The 17,455-nt window shown below is 60.5% G+C and overlaps 1 protein-coding gene across 8 annotated transcripts in view; it reads right to left on the reverse strand.

Moving 5' to 3' along the window:
* Positions 1-17,455, reverse strand: part of BCOR (BCL6 corepressor) — an 81,731-nt gene that overhangs the window by 49,771 nt on the left and 14,505 nt on the right. For 2 of the 8 annotated variants that reach the window (XM_079325365.1, XM_079325360.1), the window contains exon 1: positions 8,768-8,834. The exons of 1 other annotated variant lie outside the window; for it this stretch is intronic. The gene's annotated coding sequence lies outside the window, so the exon portion shown is untranslated. Of the gene's footprint in view, positions 1-8,164; positions 8,835-9,900; positions 9,922-17,455 lie in introns of those variants that run through there. 5 more of the 8 variants (XM_079325366.1, XM_079325358.1, XM_079325364.1 and 2 more) reach the window with 3 other exon arrangements.

Raw genomic sequence — 17,455 nt, forward strand, 5'->3', positions numbered from 1 at the left:
GGGAGCCAGCACGAGTAAGGAAAAATAGCTGACCTTACTGGAAGCACGTCTACATGTTGGCCAAACTCCTGCCAAAGGGCAGTACTACCCCGGCAGGTATGGTGCTTCACACTAATGTGGCAAGTCTCCAATCGACTTCCGAATCAGATTCACCACCCCAAGACGCCAGTACATATTCGCAGGTCGGTATCATCGACTATTCATTGCCTATTCGTAGCTAGAAATCTGCTGGCCTGGTAAAAACCACTGCTAACAGAACAATGTCAGCAAAGGCTGCAACACAGTCTTGTGAGAGACAGGCGATTCGTGCCTACTGAGGCTCTTTCAGCACAAAGGCTTTTAGAGGAAGAAGAGAGAGAAGGGGGGAAAAAAGGAGGGAGGGCTCTCGTGTTTCAGGGCTGCTGTCCCCTGGGAACCAAGAACCAAGTGTAGCTTCAATCAAATGCTGACTTCTCCTCTGGGAGCTCAGTAGGAAACCTGATCTCACTAGCTCATGCCTCCATGCATATAGGCTGGGTTTTCTTTCATACCAGCAATTTGTATAAAGAGGGGAGCCAATATAGTTTATTGCAAACGAGATCTCGCAGTAATGGATCTAGAGAGATATTTCTGTAGCTAAAATAAGACAACCTTCAGCCACCTGCTCAGGGCAGGCCGTGCCACAGCCGCCTCCAGCTCCGCACACGCGGCTCCGCTGTGGGCGCCCCTGGCACGGCACGGCACAGCCTCCCACGCACCTCCCCGAGCCCTGCATCCTCCCCAGCTGCCAGCACCCGCCCCGGCTCGGGCTTTTGTGCAATGCCAGGTCACACTTCCATTAAAACGTTTACCCTGGGAGATCACTTCCTGCTTGCAAGTACTGTTCCAGTTTCCCCGCTGCTCCCAACTTTAGCCAGAGGTATTTCTCTGCTCGCCCAGTGAGGCGTGGAGACCCCATAAAGCATCCACCCCTGCCCACTGGTGCTGGGCTGCCCTGGCACGGCACGGCACAGCACAGCACAGCACAGCCAAGGAGTCCTACAGGGGAAGGCAGGCCAATCCTCAGAGCGCCGCATAACTTCACACCGGGCTGCTTAGTCCTGCACGGGGCTTTGCTAATCCACTTTGTGCTTGACTACTGAAACGGGAGGAAAGGAAAACACTGCACGGGGAGCACGACCAGGCCAGAGGAAGGTGAGCCTGGGGGACTGCAGCCTGTGGGAAGGGCTTTCCTCAACTCCCAGCTCAGCCTCCTACTGCTGTGGGCAAGTCGGTGAAGCTTAAAGCACAACCCAGCACACCAGGGCGTGGGAGCAAAGGGGATTGCCCGAGGATCAGAGATCCCTGTAGGATCTCTCCATAGCCGGGAGCTTTCACATGGAGAAAGTTTGGCTCAGGGAGCGAATTTGCACTTAGAAAGAAGAGCTCAGCCCATCCCTTCTTGTGCCATTAACAAGTTCTCTCTGAATTTCAAGGAGAGCTGCGACTACGCCCCTCCAGTGTATTTGATTTCACTTCCCTGTCCCTACCTGTCACCATACACAAATGCCATACTCAAACCATGACTAAACCAGCCCCACGAAGCTCTCTCACCCCTCCAGGAGACTCCCAGATGCAATGCCACCCCACCCCAGGGGAACACAGAGGAAACACAGCGGCGGGTGAGGGACAGGCAGCCCCACAGCACCTGTTCACACAGGGACAAGGACACGCATCAGGCTGCCCCAAGCATGGAGTCTGCTCTCTGTGCAAGTACAGGTGTACTTCTCTCTGCCATCAACTGTGCCAAGTGCCAGCTACTTCAATACTCCCGTGAAGGTCGAATTCTCACTTTTATAACTGAGGATACAGGCCCAAATGTTTTGTAATATACAAATACTGAAAGGCATACAAGGCCCTCAGGGGAGATATTGGGGTGAGACCAAGAGCTACTCCAATTGAATATGAAGAGCAAGCCATGCTCTGAGAAAGAATGAACTGACAGACTGCAACCCACCATGGATCATCTGCGTGGGGAAGGATCCCCCCACACCACCAAGCCACTGCAGCTCCTGGATGTGGGAGATTATTCCAGGGGCAGCAGGAGCCACAGAAAGGAGAGCACCAAGGCTGGGAGCAGGCACAGAAGCACAATGCCAGGCCTTCCCGATGTGAAGCACAGCCCGGAGCCTCCCCTTTCCCCTGTGCTCTACTGAACACACTCGGCTCTTTATACGAGCTGTTCCCAGTGTGGCTGGTGGATTCTGCGCTTTCCACTTTAATTGTCTTATCCAAATAAAGCTTTGTTTTCCTTAGTACGACAATCCCAACATTCAGACCAAGATTTTCATTGGACAGAGGAGATATTTTATTCTCTGATTGTTTAGGGAGTCATGGTTTACATGGAACAGCCCCTGGCTTGTGTGCCTCCACTCACAATGGGTGCTTTGCAGCCCCTTGTCCCATAGTGTAGATTCATTTTACGGAGTTATCAGGATGAAAATCATGTTTCTCTCAATTTCATATCTTTCCAAGTCTACCCTAGACTTTAACAAGTCTTTTAGCTTGCACCTAGACAATAAATTTAGTTTAATTTAGCTTCCGGTCTTTAATTTTAGCAGGTCTTCTTTTTGCATGCAAATCAATATGGCAATTACCATCTAAAAGCTCACCCAGCCCTAGGTCAATGTAAATTGATCATTGTCCGCCTTCTACAAAATAACACCGGGAGTCTGTGGTGCATAATGAGATTATACTGGAAACTGTCTTTCAGATCACAAATTATATTTCATGCTGTCAGGATCTTCTCCAAGCAGACTTCCTTGCATGCCTAACCACATGGCACCGAATCTATCAGCTCATGAGGTAGTTTTGGGGTGCAAAGAGTGAAGGAACAGTCCCAAATAATTTAGACAACAGTTCTGGAAAACAGGCAGGCAGGCAGGTACTGAGGCATGCTCTCACTCGCTAACTTCTCCAGCAGTAGAAGAGAAGAGGGAAAAAATCTCCCCTCAGCCAAGGACTGCTGTCCAGCAAACAAGGAAAAATGAATTCCCTGCTGGAAAGCAGAATAACTTTCCTAAAGCCACATTTTCAAGGAGTTCCTGGCTTCCTCCTTTCCGTCCCCACCTCATGTGCTCGGCCATTCAAAGGAGCGCTGGCATCCTGCTCCGGAGAAACCCGAGGAAGGATGCACTCTCCTGGCAGAGACCTCCCTGCCCGCCACAGCCCGGGGACCTGGGCAGGTCAGGTCGGAGGGAAAGGTCGCTCCGGAGCAGCGGCTGCTGTAAGCCGGTTCCCTGAAAGGCCAGAGGATTAACGGGATCTGCTCACAGGCAGGGGAACTCCCCCTGCCTGCAGCCCGGGCCTCCGCGTTCCCTCCGGCACGCACAGGCGATGCAGCCAGCGAGCGCTGCTCGGCGGATGGGAAAGGGGCAGCGCGCTCTCCGTGCCACTCCTCAGCTTACTAAAGCCAAGGATGAGAGGAGCAGGCCCGCTCTGACCATGAATTATCCCTAAAGCAACACCAGCCTAAGGAGGAAGTATTAAACTCGGCTTCATGCTGCTCTAAACCCACACTAAAATGTGATGTATTGCAGTGTTCGGGGGAAAGACAGCTCATCGCACATCACCTGTGCAACCCAACTATGCTGCAGGGTCCCAGCAAGAGCACAGATCTCTGTCAAGACATGCAGAAATTGGAGATCACTTGTCCTCCACACTAAGCACCGATTTACTCCAAGCCATATTTAGTCTGAGGGCAACGTGGCTGCTCAGCTACAACCTGAACTGCAGCAGGCCTTTTGCCTGTCTTTGCAGGGGCCACTCATCGGTCAAAGTTGAGAGACCTTGTAAACGACAGCCACACATTGCCAAAACTACTTCAGTATGTGCAGCACACATTATTTTGGGCTGTGGTGACCTGGGTCCATTTTCTCCACGAATGGAGACATGAAAACATGTCAACAACTTTGTGTACTCTTGCAGCTGCACAGATCCAGAAAGTTTGTTCATACAGGAGCCCCTGAAGCTCAGTCACTGTTAGGGGACCTTGGCTTCCTCATCAGTCTTCAAAAAAGTGAATTATCATGGGGTGGAGGAAGAGGAGGGAAGAGGGATGACAATTCTGAACTGCCTGAGAAGCTGCAGCTCTTGGCACATTCTGGTGAAGGCAGATGCAGTGTGTGACACGGAGTCTGGATTGTCCACCAGCACAGGAATAAAGCCAAGGCACCAGTATTGTTTCAAGACCCAGTCCATATTTGGGCATTCAGCTCACACATCCCAAGTATTGCTTTAAATATTAGAGACATTCACCAATGTGGTTCATAATGCACTCAAACGGGAGAAATCATTTCTGTTCGCTCTCAGATTACTGGCTTGGTCTTGATGGTGGGGGGGGGGCGTTTCGTGGGGGGAGAAGAGAGGGGAAACCCTGCTGAGTCTGTTTGCACTGGTCTCTATTAGATATGCAACAAATCTGCCATTTCCGGCGCTGCTTCTATCTAATTAGTGATGTATTTAGATGTGACGTGTAAATAAGCGCTGAGCTGCCTGCTGCCCTGGCTGCGTGGACTGCTCGGGAGCATTTCCAATAAGGCTGTAGCGCCCGGAACCAGGGCTCAGACAAAGAGGGATGGGAATGGTCTGCGCTGCAGGCGAATCCAACAAAACCAGCTTTTATCTATCGCTCTAAAGCCTTAACTGCTTTTAATCTGTACCGCCCAGGCTTGCACGCCAGGATCGCATCTCATCCACCGAGGACGTCTCAAGCACAAAAGGAAGCACACACGCACGGAGGAGCTGCGAACAACCCCCGACCCACCCGAGCTGCGAGGCAGACCCGGCTCTCCACCTGCCCTTGCGTTCCACGAGGTGTGTTTGCTCCCGTGGGCTTCCGAACACCCCGGGGCAGGTAGGGCCGGCTCTGCCTGCACAGACACGAGCCCAGGGCTGCCCCACGCTGCGAGCACAGAGAGAGGCCCCGTGGGGCGAAGGGCGCCGAGCTACTGGGGGAGAACTTGACGGAACCTGAAGACAGCCACGGGAACTCGCTTCCCCCCCCCCCCCCCCCCCCCCCCCCCCCGCAGGGCCGGGAACTCCATCTCGGGATTTCCACTGCGGGAAGAGGGGAGACATGGCAGGGCCGGGAGGGGCGGAGAGCCCCGGGGACACCCCCGAGCCCGAGGAGCTGCGGGGCTGCCCCCGCACCGGCGCTGCCGACCCCGGCTCCAAGCGATCCTCGCAGTTTCCAGAGAGGAAACTCCTGGGAACGAAATCATCTGGCACTCGCCTCGTGAACTCTTTTCCTGTTGTGGGAAACATCTCGTATAAAGCCATTAGATGGACGGGGCAGCGCCAGGGCCCGGAGGCGCGCTACCCCGTCCCGCCTGCTCCGACATCATCCCTGCGATCGCTGCTGTGCTGCCGCATCTTTCGAGGCCGAGACAGCCAGCCCCGATCCCTTCTGGCGTGAAGGGTTAACAACCATCACCACTACCACACACACACACACACAAAAAAAAAAAAAAAAAAAAAAAAAAAAAAAGGGAAGGAGAAAAGAGGGAGGGAAAAAAAAAAAAGAAAAAATATCGCGGTGACCTTTTCCTCTCCGTCTCCCCCACTCTCCCTTTCAGGCTCCGGTTCCTGAGCTCGCAGGGAGCCTGAGCGGCTGTCTAGACCGATCTATCACAGACGGACAAACAATACCAGGAGAAGCCCATGCCCGGTCCCTCAGCCTCCGCCACTCACCTTAGAAATGGCGAAGAATATAAAAGTGACCGCGATACAATCCTCCCCGGTATATTTATAGCCTTCCACACAGCCCACCTTCATGCCTGACAAATGAGATTTTGTCTGCTCTCTCAACGTACGCTCCAATAAACACAATACTTTTTTTTTCCCCCTGTTTGTTTTTGGTAACATTCCGGGCTCGTCCCTCCGATCTCAGTCCCACCACGCCCGTGCGTGAAGCAGGTTCGAATGGGGGGAGCAATAGGGGTTCCCGGTCACTTGTCCATATGCAACCTCTCAACCTGGATGCTTCAATATCCGTATTCATCACGCCCCTTCGCACCCGGCCCCCCTCACCCGAAGTACTCCCGGGTCCTAGCCAGCCCTCCAGGTTCCGTATTAAAGAGGTATACGGGGCGAGGAGCCGGAGGTCCAACGCTGCAAAAGGCTGGGGAATAACTAATGAGCTGTGCAGCCCATTGATCCGGTGCATACTTCCTAATTAACTCTGAGTCACCTATTTGTGACAGCAATTCAAAGAACTGCACCAGGGATAAACTGCAACCCCGGCGCGCGAAGGCAACCCGGCGGGGGGGGCGGGGAGGGAAAGGGGGGGCCGGGGGAGGAATTTGCTCCTAATCCTCCTAAAAGCAATTAGGGTGAGCGCTGCGCTGGCTACCTCTCGGGAAGGGAAGAAAAAAAAAAAAAAAAAAAAAAACAAAAAAAAAACCCACCCAGCGGCTCCAACAGCAGAAACGAAAGGAAATGAATCGGTGTGTCGCAAGGGCGACAGCACCGGGCTCCAGACAGACAGGCAAGCCTCAACACCTCGGGGACGAAAGTCGGAGAGAGCGGCGGCCGGAGGCAGCGGAACGCCGGGCTCGGCGGGCAGCGGGGGGAGCGCGGGCCGCGGTGACCCGGGGGCGGCGGAGTCACCGGCGGGGGGTGCGGGAGCTGCCCGGGGGACCCAGACCCCGCACCGCCCGCCCGCTCTCGCCCCCAGCTTTGTTCCCAAGCGGCTCTGGCGGGGCATTACTCTTCCCGGCCGCCCCCCGCGGCAGGGCCACGGGGAGGGGGCGGAGAAAAAAAAGTTAATAGAAACCTTTGGAAAATCCGGGCTTGGCTACGTGGTGCGGGTTGGGCTCCCCCCCCCCCCCCTTTTTAATGCAAACACGAATACAAAAGCTGCGGGCTCTAAAGAGCAGATGAAAGCAATGAACAGAGTTTCTGGAAAAGATTCATTAGTGGGAATTAATGCTGCGAGGAGCTCCGAGGCGATACCATTAAAGTCAGTCCCCACACTTTGTCAGTTTTATACCGCTATGGTCGCGGGTTTTTTTTCTTGTCGGGGTAGATGGGGGAGGTGCTCTTCGCCTTTCCCTCGCCCCCTCCGCGATCACCAAACCCGGGATTCGACAGACATCGCGGAAACGAGAGGGAGGGAGGAAGGAGGAAAGGGAAAGAAAGAAGAAGAAGAAGAAAAAAAACCACCCAACATACACACATCGAGAAAGAAAGAGGAACGTGAACGCTCCGCAGCCCTCGCCCCCGGACTCGCTCCGCGAACATCAAATGAATGCCTCATATGCTGCGCAGAGCCGCCCCACTTGGCCCTGGCTTCACAAAGCAGCCTCCGCAGCCTCCCCGCCTGGCCGTCCCCCTCCGGCCGGCCCATTGATGGCAAGCCCTCAGCCCTCCTCCGGCCCGCTCTCCCAACTCCAAACTATATTTTTGGGCTGACTAAACTTCCGTGTCACGCCGGACCTCACGCCAGCACAGCTCCGTGCACGGGAAAGCCCCGTCCCACGTGCGCCGGGGCGCCCGCCCCGCCGGGGCGGAGGGACAGGGGGGAGCAGCGCCTTGGGCTCTCCCGGCGGGGAGAAGGCGGCGGGCAGCGGGTCCTCCCGGCGGGGCAAAGGCAGCCGGCAGCGGGCTCTCCCCGCCGCTCACCTGCCCGCCGCCGCCGGACCGCGCGTTGCCCTCGGCGGGGAGCGCGGCGAAGCCCGGCCCGCCCGGCGCGGGAGCTCTGCCCGCTCCGCGAGCCGGCAGCGCCGCTCTTTGCTCGCCCCGTCCCACGGGAGCCCCCGTAACGCCGCTGCTCCGGCGCCTTCCCAATCACAAAGTGCGAGACGACGCGAACACCGCCACCACTCCCCACACGGGCGCACCGGAGCCGGCAACGCGATCGGGTGCTTCCCCCCCGCCTCCGCTGCCCCAAACAGGCATCTTCACAAGCAACTGCCTCCAAACTTCCCCTCTCCGACACCGCAACCCCGGAGGCGCTCCGCTAGACCCTCCTGCTCCCGCCGCCGCCTGCCCGCCAGTCCCGCCCGCGCCCCGCTGCCCCGCGCCGTAACTTTGTGCGGCGCCGCCGCTCTGCGTTCCCCGCGGCCGGCCGAGGGGAGCCCCGCGACCGCCGGGACTCGGCGGCGGCGCTTCCGCACGGGAGCTGTTCGCGGAGCGGAACACTGACCTTCCTGCCGCGCCGCGGGGCTGCGGCGTGCGCGGTCCGAGACGCGGGTCCCCACACCGTCGCCTGGCCCTGCTGCTCTCCCTGAAGGGCAGCCCCGTCGGGGGTGGGTGGAAGAGGCGAGAAAAGTTTCACGATCCTACTCCCCCTCTCCGTGGGTGCCTGTGTCGCGGCTTGCCCCAGCGCGGGCGGGTCAGAGAAGGGGCGCGGAAAGACCAGGGAGCTGCGGGACTCAGGGAGCAGGAGCGTGGCCGCCCTCCGTGCCGACGGGGCAGGTGCCCGCGGGAAGGGCTTTGCTCCTCGGCTCGGCTCAGCAGCGGGAGTGGGAGCGGCAGCCCGCGATGCTCATTCCGGCTGCCGGCTCTGGTTTGGCAGCGCCATGTTGCTGGCTTGCTCCGGGCGAAGTTCCTGCGCTGGCGAGCGCGGCGCTCCCCACATCTCGCCCGCGCCGCCGTCTCCCGTGCCCTGGCCGCCGCGGCTTTGTGTGTGTGTGGCTGGGGATTTAATTCTCCTCCTCCTCCTCTTCTCCTCCTCTCTCTCTCTCTCTTTTTCTTCCTCTCCCCCCCCTTCCCTCTTTAGTCCGCCGGGAAAGCCGCTCTTCCTCACCTTGCCGCTGGGAGACCGGGCTCCGTCTGCTGCACGCTGCGCTCCCCTCGCATCCCCCCTCCCTCTCTCCCTCCTCCTCCTCCTCCTCCTCCTCCAGCCGTCGCCTCCCCTCCCTTCCCCTCCCCCCGGGCAGGCGCTGCACCGAGGGAGCCGCCGCCAGCAGCAGCAGCGGCAGCAGCGCCGCCACCGCTTTTTCCCTCAGCAAGTTTCCCCCTCCCCTGGCTGCGTTTCCCTGCTCAGGCAGGGCTCGCCCGGCCGCTCGCCCGCTCCCCCCCCTTGCCCTGACTAATTGATTTGCCCCCCTCGCCGCGCCGCCAGCCCCTCGCCTCGCCCGCTCCCCCCGGCTGGCACAGGTCGCTGCCAAGCTGCGGCGCCCCGGGGGGGGACTCCGCGCTCCCGCGCTCCCCAGCAGGCAGGAGGGGAAAGCCGTTCCCCCCCCGCCCCGCCAATACTCCCCTCTCTCGCTACCCAGAAGGCCAGTGGAGAACCGCAATTACCATAAAGCTCCGTTCACTCCGCTCCGCCAAGCTGTCAAAACCCCGGCGGCGGCGGCGCTGCCAGACATCGCTACGAGCCTCCGCGGCGGGTCGCGCCGCGCTGCCACCCCCCGACACCCCGCTAACCCCCGGCCCCTCCGCCGGGCATCCCCGGTCCCCCATCCCGCTTCCCCCCGTGATTCCCAGTGGCGCCTGGAACACCCCCGACGATGCAGCCCGCGCCCCCAGTCACACCCGCCGGCTCCGGGTTCCCCCCGTCCCACAAAGGCATCCCAGCTCCCCCCGGACCTGCCGAGGGCTCGCAGCTGTCGTAACCCCCCGTAGGGTTCACGCCACGAGCGGACCCTTTCGGCCGCAGCGTCTCACACTCGCGGAGGGGGGTGTGTCGCCCCCCCGACCCCGGGGCCCCTTTCTGGTCCCACCCGCCGCCCCCAACTTCGCGCGGTCCGCGGCTCGGCCGCGCTGATTTCCGCGTTTCCGCCCCGGTCCGTTTCTCCGAGCGCTGAATCGGGATAGGAAAAAAAGCCACTCGTTTGTCAACGTCTGCATTGCGGGGGGCGGGGGGGGCCGAGGGGGACCTTATTAAAGCGCGTTTTCGCCTGATCCGGCTTTGGCAGCCCTTAACGCGCTCTTTACTCGGTGTGAGCAGTGTGGCAACCCGGGGTGGGGTCACGACTGAAGCGCCGTTTCCCTCGCTGGCATTTCTACGGCTGCTTTAAGATTTCTGCCCGGATCGTGGAGCCCTTTAATCTCCGGGTTGGTAGTTATCGGCTGCATCTATTTACTTTGGCAAGGCAACTTTTGGCTCGGCGAGCTCGACTCGTAAATTTCACGTTCATAACGCCCATCCCCGCTGATACTCCCAGGTTTGGTCCCGCAGAGTCCGCGGCGGGGAAGCTCCCGGGGCGGCCCTGGTCTCAGGGCCAGGCGGGCTCTCGGCCCCGCTGCTCCCCCGCACCTCCCGGCGCCTTCCCGGGGAAGCGGGAGTTCTGCCACCTCAGCGCCGCCGGCGCCGCATCGAGCCCTTCTCGCCGCCGCTCCGTGTGGGAGCGACTGCCAGCCAAACGCCAGGCGATTAACGCGGACAGTTTGCCCCGGGGGGGATTCTTAATCGCCTCGTTCAGGACCCTGCGCGAAAAGGCTGCAGAGACGCTATGAGCTGCAAAAGCTTCCTTCACCGAGGGCGCCGGAGCAGCAAGCAGGGCGATAGGAATTCAATGCCAGAGTAGGACGGCCCGGGTTGCCTGCCTGTTCTGCGCCGCTGCTTCTGTGAAGGTGCAAAAATGAGTTCTCCAAAGTTGTCCCTACTAAAGCTGCCCCCTCCCAAATCCAGAAGCTTTTAATAGAGAAGACACAGTACATCTGGGAAAGAAAGAAAGAAAAAAAAATAGAGGAAAAAAAAAAAAGTGGGGGTCGCCCAATACCAGGGAAAAGGACACAGAGTCCAGAGAAAAGCACACACGACCCACACATACACACACGCAGCCGGGTCATGGCCAGAGGGTTGGCATTTCATGAAACTGCCACCACGGGCTTTGGAGTTTCACTGTGTCTTTTAAAAAACTCGCCCGTCTCAAAGCAGAAGTGAAATATTCACCATCAGAAACCCGAAACGGCAGCCGTACCGCTCAGCTTCCTCGCAGGGGAGCCCTGAAAGCCGCCGAGCACGGGGCTGTGGTCCCACCGTGCTGGCTGACTGGGAGCACTGCCCCGAGAAGCGGCCGGGCTTGATCCCGGCGCGGCGGGCCGCGCATCTGAAAAGACTCCCACATATTTTTTTAATCTCCAATAACAAGCAGAAAGACACCTGGCCTATTACGCTGTAAAGCTATTTTTTATAAAGATGTTTTAGGGCTAGACATTAAAAGTTATTAGACTGAACACACGTGAGTTACAGGCACACAGCTGGAGGGAAGGCCTCTGTTGGATATTTTTTTTCCCCCTTTCCCAGGAAAACCTCATTAAAATTGCTTCTTTCGATATGAAAGCAGAACTAGCGCGTTTCCTGGCGAGGTGGCCGCAGCCGCGGCTTCCCGGCTTCATTGATCTGGGCTTTGTCTCTCCCCACAGGTCTGGATCTGCGGTGCCGGCGGCCCGCACTTGCATCACAAAAGTCACCCGCTTCCCTTCCCCCTAGCTGCGAAGTCCGGATCACAAGTGTGTGCCTACGGCGTGGGGCTGGACACTTGGGGCAGGGGTGGTTGTTTTTTTGTTTTTCACTAATGACTTTAAGTTATCTTGGGGTAAACTTGCTCCGCATTTATTTTTAACCGTAAACTTTCTTTGTGAGAGCAGCTTCCTTCGTGGCGGGGAGGAACAGACCCGCGCTTGTTCGCCTCTGTGCCTTTTTTGTTCCCTGGGTCCCCGAACTTTGCAGCGGGAGGCTGGCGGCTCCCGGCGAAGACATTGGGGCTTCAGTTCGCTCCTCCCGCGGCCTGCCCCGGCCGGCTGCGCGCCCCGCCGCCTTCCCCAGCGCGGCTCCGGCGGCACCGCCGAGCTAACCCCGCAAAATTCAAAGCATGCTCTTGCCTTGCGGATTACCGGGCGGCCTCCCCCCCCCTTCCCCCCACGCCCCGGAGGGAGCTGACCCCCGGGTCAGGCCGCTGCACACTGCTCTCTCCCCGGGAGGGGAGGGGGGCTCCGCGCTGTCGCTGCTGTTGCGGCCGCCGAGGAGCCGGGCGAGGATGCGCTCGCAAAAACGGCTGCTCCGATAATGCTAAGTACTTAACCTCCTCGTAAAGACAAATCCATTGTTAATGGCAGAATAGGCTTCTCGCAGGAGGCTTCCAAGTGGGATGGCTTTATGCCGGCTCTCATTTACCTCCAGCGCCGCCTCTAATTGGAAGCTTCCCCGCTGCCCTGGCCCGCGCACCTCAGAAAGTTGGGGGTTAAACCTCAGGAGTGGCGAGGCCAGGCCCCTGCCTCTCCACGGCCCGGTCCCCTGCTCGCCAAACGGCAACGGGAGCATGCGAGTCCTTTGAGCACGGGAAATGAGACAGAGGGGAGATAGGCGCTGCGAAGGTAAAATGAATTAATGCGAGCGAGGTGCTCAGACAGCCTAGTGATGAGTGCTAGGAAAAGCCTATAAATAACAGATCACTGTCCTAAGCTCTGAATTGCCCTGCTTCAGTGTGTCTTAAATCAGACCTTTATCATTGGTTATTGTAAGGCTGTTTTTAATGGAAGTGTAGAAATCTGAATAACAAAACAAGACAAGCCTCAATTGGCGTTATACAGGGTCTGCAGCGCTTTCAGACCTGACACGGCGTCAGCATATTGTTACACCGCCATGCAAACTCCCCGTGCAATCAAAGGGTTTTGCATAGCAAAAGTAACATAATTTTACTTCGTAGGTCAGGGCTACTCCGTTGACAGGAGTAGCCATAATTTTCTATCCGTCTCCCAAGAAGAGCCCGAAAAGCGCTCGGTTCATGGACTAAGCGCTAGTATCTTTCTTACAAAGGCGATTGACAAATCGCTCCGTTTGCTTCGCTCCGCACCCTTTGCCCGCTCCAGGAAACAGCGGATGCCCGCAGTGCTGCGCTCCCCGGAGCGGACAGCCCATCAGGGACAGGCAGGCCAACACTCGCACTACCGGCCTGCCCCCCGCCGGGGACCCGGCCTGCCGCGCCGCGGCCGGGGAAAGCGCTCAGAGCTCGCAGCGCCGAGCCCACCAGGGTTGGATTCGCGGCCCGGGACCCGGTTTGCGGAAGGGGAACGGCAGCCCAGCTGCAAGTGGAGGGCAGGCTGGCTGCGAACTGCCCCCTCCACCTCTCCCACTTGCATACCACGGCCATTTTGTGTGCTTGCGGCGCGGCCGTGTGCGTGTCCCCCGCCCCCGCGCTGTCCCCCGGGGCCGCCGCGGGCGCTGCCCCGGGCGCGGGGGCCGGGCCGTGCCGGCGCTGGGGCCGGCGGAGGTGAAAGGCGGACGGCCCCGGCCGCTCCTGAGAGCGCAGAGATGCAGCCGCTAGGCAAGGCCCTGCAGGGGAGGGGGCGTGCGCCGCACAAGTCTGGAGAGGAGTAAAAATAGCGCCGGCGAGGTTGTCGCTCTCCTCGCCTCCCCCCAGCCCAGCGGGGGGGCAGCGGTGCAGCTCGGCGGGAGGGCGGCGTGAAGGGCTCGGGGGGCCAACAGGAACGGGAGCCAGACAAAACCCCGGCCCGGCGGAAAGCGACGCGGACGAGGTTGAGTCTTCGCCTTTGAAGGCGATGCGCGGGAGCTGGAGGCTACAACCCCTTTTCCCGGTGGGGTCCCTGAGCCCCGGGAGGCGCGGGCTGCGGCCCATCCCCGTCTCTGGGCGGCCTCGGGAGGAGCGGCAGCGAGCGGTGACTTGGCGGAGGAACAGAAGCCACCATGCTCCAGAGTTTAAACATAATACGGCGGCCGGGGGAACCGCCATGGTTTGAAGGTGTGTTTGTGCAGACTACAGCTTGTATGTTAATAATTGGATACAGTCGATGAATCACCTCCGTCCTCCTTCTGGTTTTGTTTTTGTGTTGTGTTTTGTTTCGAAGGGGGTGGGGAGAGAAAGCGAGGAGACGGTGGCTCGGCGCTGAATACCAATTCCGAGCCCGCGTTCATAAACACTGGGGTTATTCACTCCGCCCCAGAGGTGACAGCGGAGGCCTCCGCCGCCCTCCGCGCCCGCGCCCCGCGGCGCGGCCCCCGGGCTCGCCGGCGTGCCGAGCGGGATTTGCGCCCCGGCTGGAAGCCCGGCAGCGGCGGATGGCTCGTCGGGGTGCATACATACGGAATGAGAGCCTGCAACATCAAAGCAGCAGCAGAGCGAGGGCAGGGAGGGGCTCTCGGTGCGTACTTGTGTGTACCTTTCCAGAGAAAAGCCCCTAATTTTTAAATTCGGCTACCCCCTCCTCCGCCCCTTCACTCGCATGGCAGACACGCGGAGAGATTCTTTGGTCCTGTACTTAACACTTCACAGTGTTTTTAGCAATTAAGGCGAGAGGGGGGTGGGTATAAAGATAAGCCACTTTTTCGCCCTGCAAGTGTGAAAGATAAGATAACAGTAAGCTGGGGCAAAACGTCTGCTTACAACCTCCCCCCAGCGATTCTGATCGGTCACCTCTTATCTCAGAAAATGTTCATTTCGAAAACAGCTTCAAAAATCCAAGGGAAAATAAAAGTATTTTCCGTTCAGAAGTGCCATTTAAAACCCCGTCCTCACTTCATCTCTCTAGAGCGTCGTTCCCCCGCGCCCCCCCCCGCCATTACGGAACCCAAACAAGGGCAGCAGCCGCTTCATAGAGCGCCTCTCGGAAGCCAAATCACACAGGTAATCAGAGGACCGAAACCTGTCAGGCGCCGAGATTAGCGGCTCCCCGCCGCTCCCCGGCCGTGCCCGCTCGCCGTCGCGGTGGCAGGCGGGGGACCCGGCCCCTCGCTGCCCGTGGAGTGGGCAGAGCCCTGCTAAAGGGAAAGCCCCGCGCCAGCCCCAGGGGCTGTGGCGGGTGAGGCAAAGCGAGAGCCAGCCTGCCTTTCCCGGTTCGTTTCGCTGCAGCACCCCCGACGGCGACACTCCCCCACCCGGACCTGTCCCCAGCCGAGCTGCAGGATCCTCTTTCGGCGGCCGTGCTGGGCGTCGAGTGGGCTCTGGTTCTGAGCCTCTCGCCCCTCCCGCGCCCCGCGGCCCGGCAGGCACAGCGGAGGCCGTGTGCGGGCGGGATGCCCGGTGTACACCCTGCCCTCCGCGGCACCGGGCAAGGCCCGCGGGTAGGATGCGGGCGCTGGTCCGGCCCGGCCCGGCGCGCCGACCGCGGCCGGGGTTACGCGCTGCTTCCCAGTCCCCAGGGGCCTCCCCCTGGGCCCGGAGTTTCCCCCTTCCTTCCTTGCGCAGTCTCCACCCGCGATAAATCGACGTGTCGAATAGAAAAGGCTTCCCGACACCTTCCCGAGGGCAAGGCGCGGCAGTGCCGTGTCCTCGCCGCCCTGGGAAACCTCCACAGAGGCCTCCACGCGAGGCAGCGCCGGGTGTGTGGCGTGGGGCTGTGTGTCTTTCCCCCGTCTCCCGGCAAAAGACACATGGAGGGCATGCACGAGAAATGTGATAGCAGCGACCCCGCGCTGCCCCAACGCGCCCCGGGCCGGAGCGGAGCAGGGGTGGCTCGGCGAAGAGCCAAGAAGGTGGGGGGATTCCCCTGACTCGCCACAACCCCGATCTCCTTCTGCCGCCGTTCTCAGAAACCCGTCGGTGCCGTGCTCTCGGAGTGAGTGGGTCAGCAGCTGATGACAAGGGGAAAAAAGAAGAGAGCGAGAAAGCGAGCGAGCGAGCGAAAAAAACTCCCTCCCAAACCCTAGCCTGGCGCGATTACTCATCCCCAGAGTTCCCCTAAGTCAGAGAAACTTGGCAAAGTCCCAAGGCGGAGCCGTTAACACGGTCTGAGACTCCCCGGGCACCTTCCTCCGCTGGGCCGAGGCCGAGGGGGCCGGGGCTGAGGGGGCCGAAGGCCAAGGCCATCGGGGAATGCGCGTCCCCATCCTCGGCGCTGTTCGCGCTCGAGTTATTGTGGAGCGTTTTATCTTCACAGTCACATCGGCAGCTAACGAAGCTCGGCGGCTGCAGCCCACACGACTTTGGTTCTCTGCATTTATCCTTCAATAAAAGCCGATTCCTTTATTAGAAACAGGAGACGTGTCTCCTACCGCCCCTATCAAATCCCAACTGGCAAGGCGCAGCCGACACCTCCCCCTCAGCCCCCCCTACCCGAGAGGGGCAGGCGGCACCACCCCATGGCCGGACCCCCCACCGCGAGCATCCCGCACTCCCCAGCTTCAACCCCCCACCAACAGGGGCAGCTCTCGTCCCCTTCCAGAGGGGCGGCCAACGCCCCCTCCCCGCGATCCCTCCGGGGCAGGAGCAGCCGAGGCCAGCCGGCCCCTCCCGCCCCAAACAGCCCGCGCCGGCACGGGCAGCCGCCACCCCTCCCCTGCCAAATCAATCGCCCCCACCAGGCGCACCCACACGACTTTCGTTCCCCTGCATTTATCGTTCAATAAAAGTCGTTTCCTTTATTAGAAACAGAGGAGACGCTTCTCCCTCCCACCGCCCTCACCTCATGCCCCTTCCGCGGGCGCAGCCGGCGGCCCCCCTACCACGTCGCCCCCCGCCTAGCGCGGACCGCCCCACCCCCCCGCTCCCACCACCGCCGCCCCCTAAAAATAACAATAACAGTAATAACAATAATAACAGCCGCCGTCCCCAGCAGTCGCGGCAGTCAGCACCCCCTCCACCGAGCTCAGCCCCCCTCCCCTTCCCTCTCAAATCCCCCATCGCTAGGCGCAGCCAACCGCCCCCACCCCGCCCGCCTTTCCCCAGGCGCAGCCAACGACCCATCAAATCCTCTGGCCAGGCACGGCTCGGCCCCCGCCCGCCTCGCAGCCCCCCCGGGCACCGAGCAGGTCTGCGCGGCGGATGCTTGTGTGCGACTCCGATTGGAGCTGCTGCTCCACCGCTACCGGGCGGGGAATGTTTCTCCGGGCGCCGCCGGGAGAGCCGGTGCTCGGAGGATGCCAGCCCGCTTTGCTTTGCCGTGCCGTGCCGTGCTGTGCTGTGCTGTGCCCCTCCTCCGCGGCGCGGAGCGCCCAGCGGAGATCTCCCCGCTGAGGAGGGGCCGGGAGGGAGCGCACTCTGTATCGCATTAAATTAATCGCTCGGCTCCGGAGGAGGCAGGTGATTCTGCCAAACACAATGAGGGGTTTGAGCGCTGCGGAATAAAGCGCTGTTCATGGGGCCGTGGGCGGCGGTGCCCGGCTCCACCGCGGGATCGTCGGCTCCCGGGCGATCTCGGCGCTGCTCCCCGCCGCCGGCCCCAGTGCGGGGAGCTCCGGCTCGGCGCACCCCACCCTCGCCCTCGGGATGGATAAAGGGAGGGCGCGGGGGGGGAACGAGCAGCCGCCCTGGCAGCGGGGGAGCAGCAGCCCCTGGGGACGGGTACCGGGGGGCAGAGGGGACTGTAGCCAGCTTTCCCCCCAGCCCCCCTCTGTGCGTCCCATCGGGGGCGGCCCTTTGAGATGGGGGGGCGAGAATCACCCTTCCGAGAGGAAGCAGGGGCCGAGTGCCGGGGACCGCGCCGCTCGCTGTGCAGGGCGCCGGGGAGCGCGGGGCCCCTGGGCGGCCTCGGGCGGACGGTGCGGGGCGGGCGGCGCTGCCAGGGTTCAGGCGATGGCAGGCGTTGTTTT

This window comes from Erithacus rubecula, assembly GCF_903797595.1.
Source record: "Erithacus rubecula genome assembly, chromosome: 1".
Lineage (NCBI taxonomy): Eukaryota > Metazoa > Chordata > Aves > Passeriformes > Muscicapidae > Erithacus > Erithacus rubecula.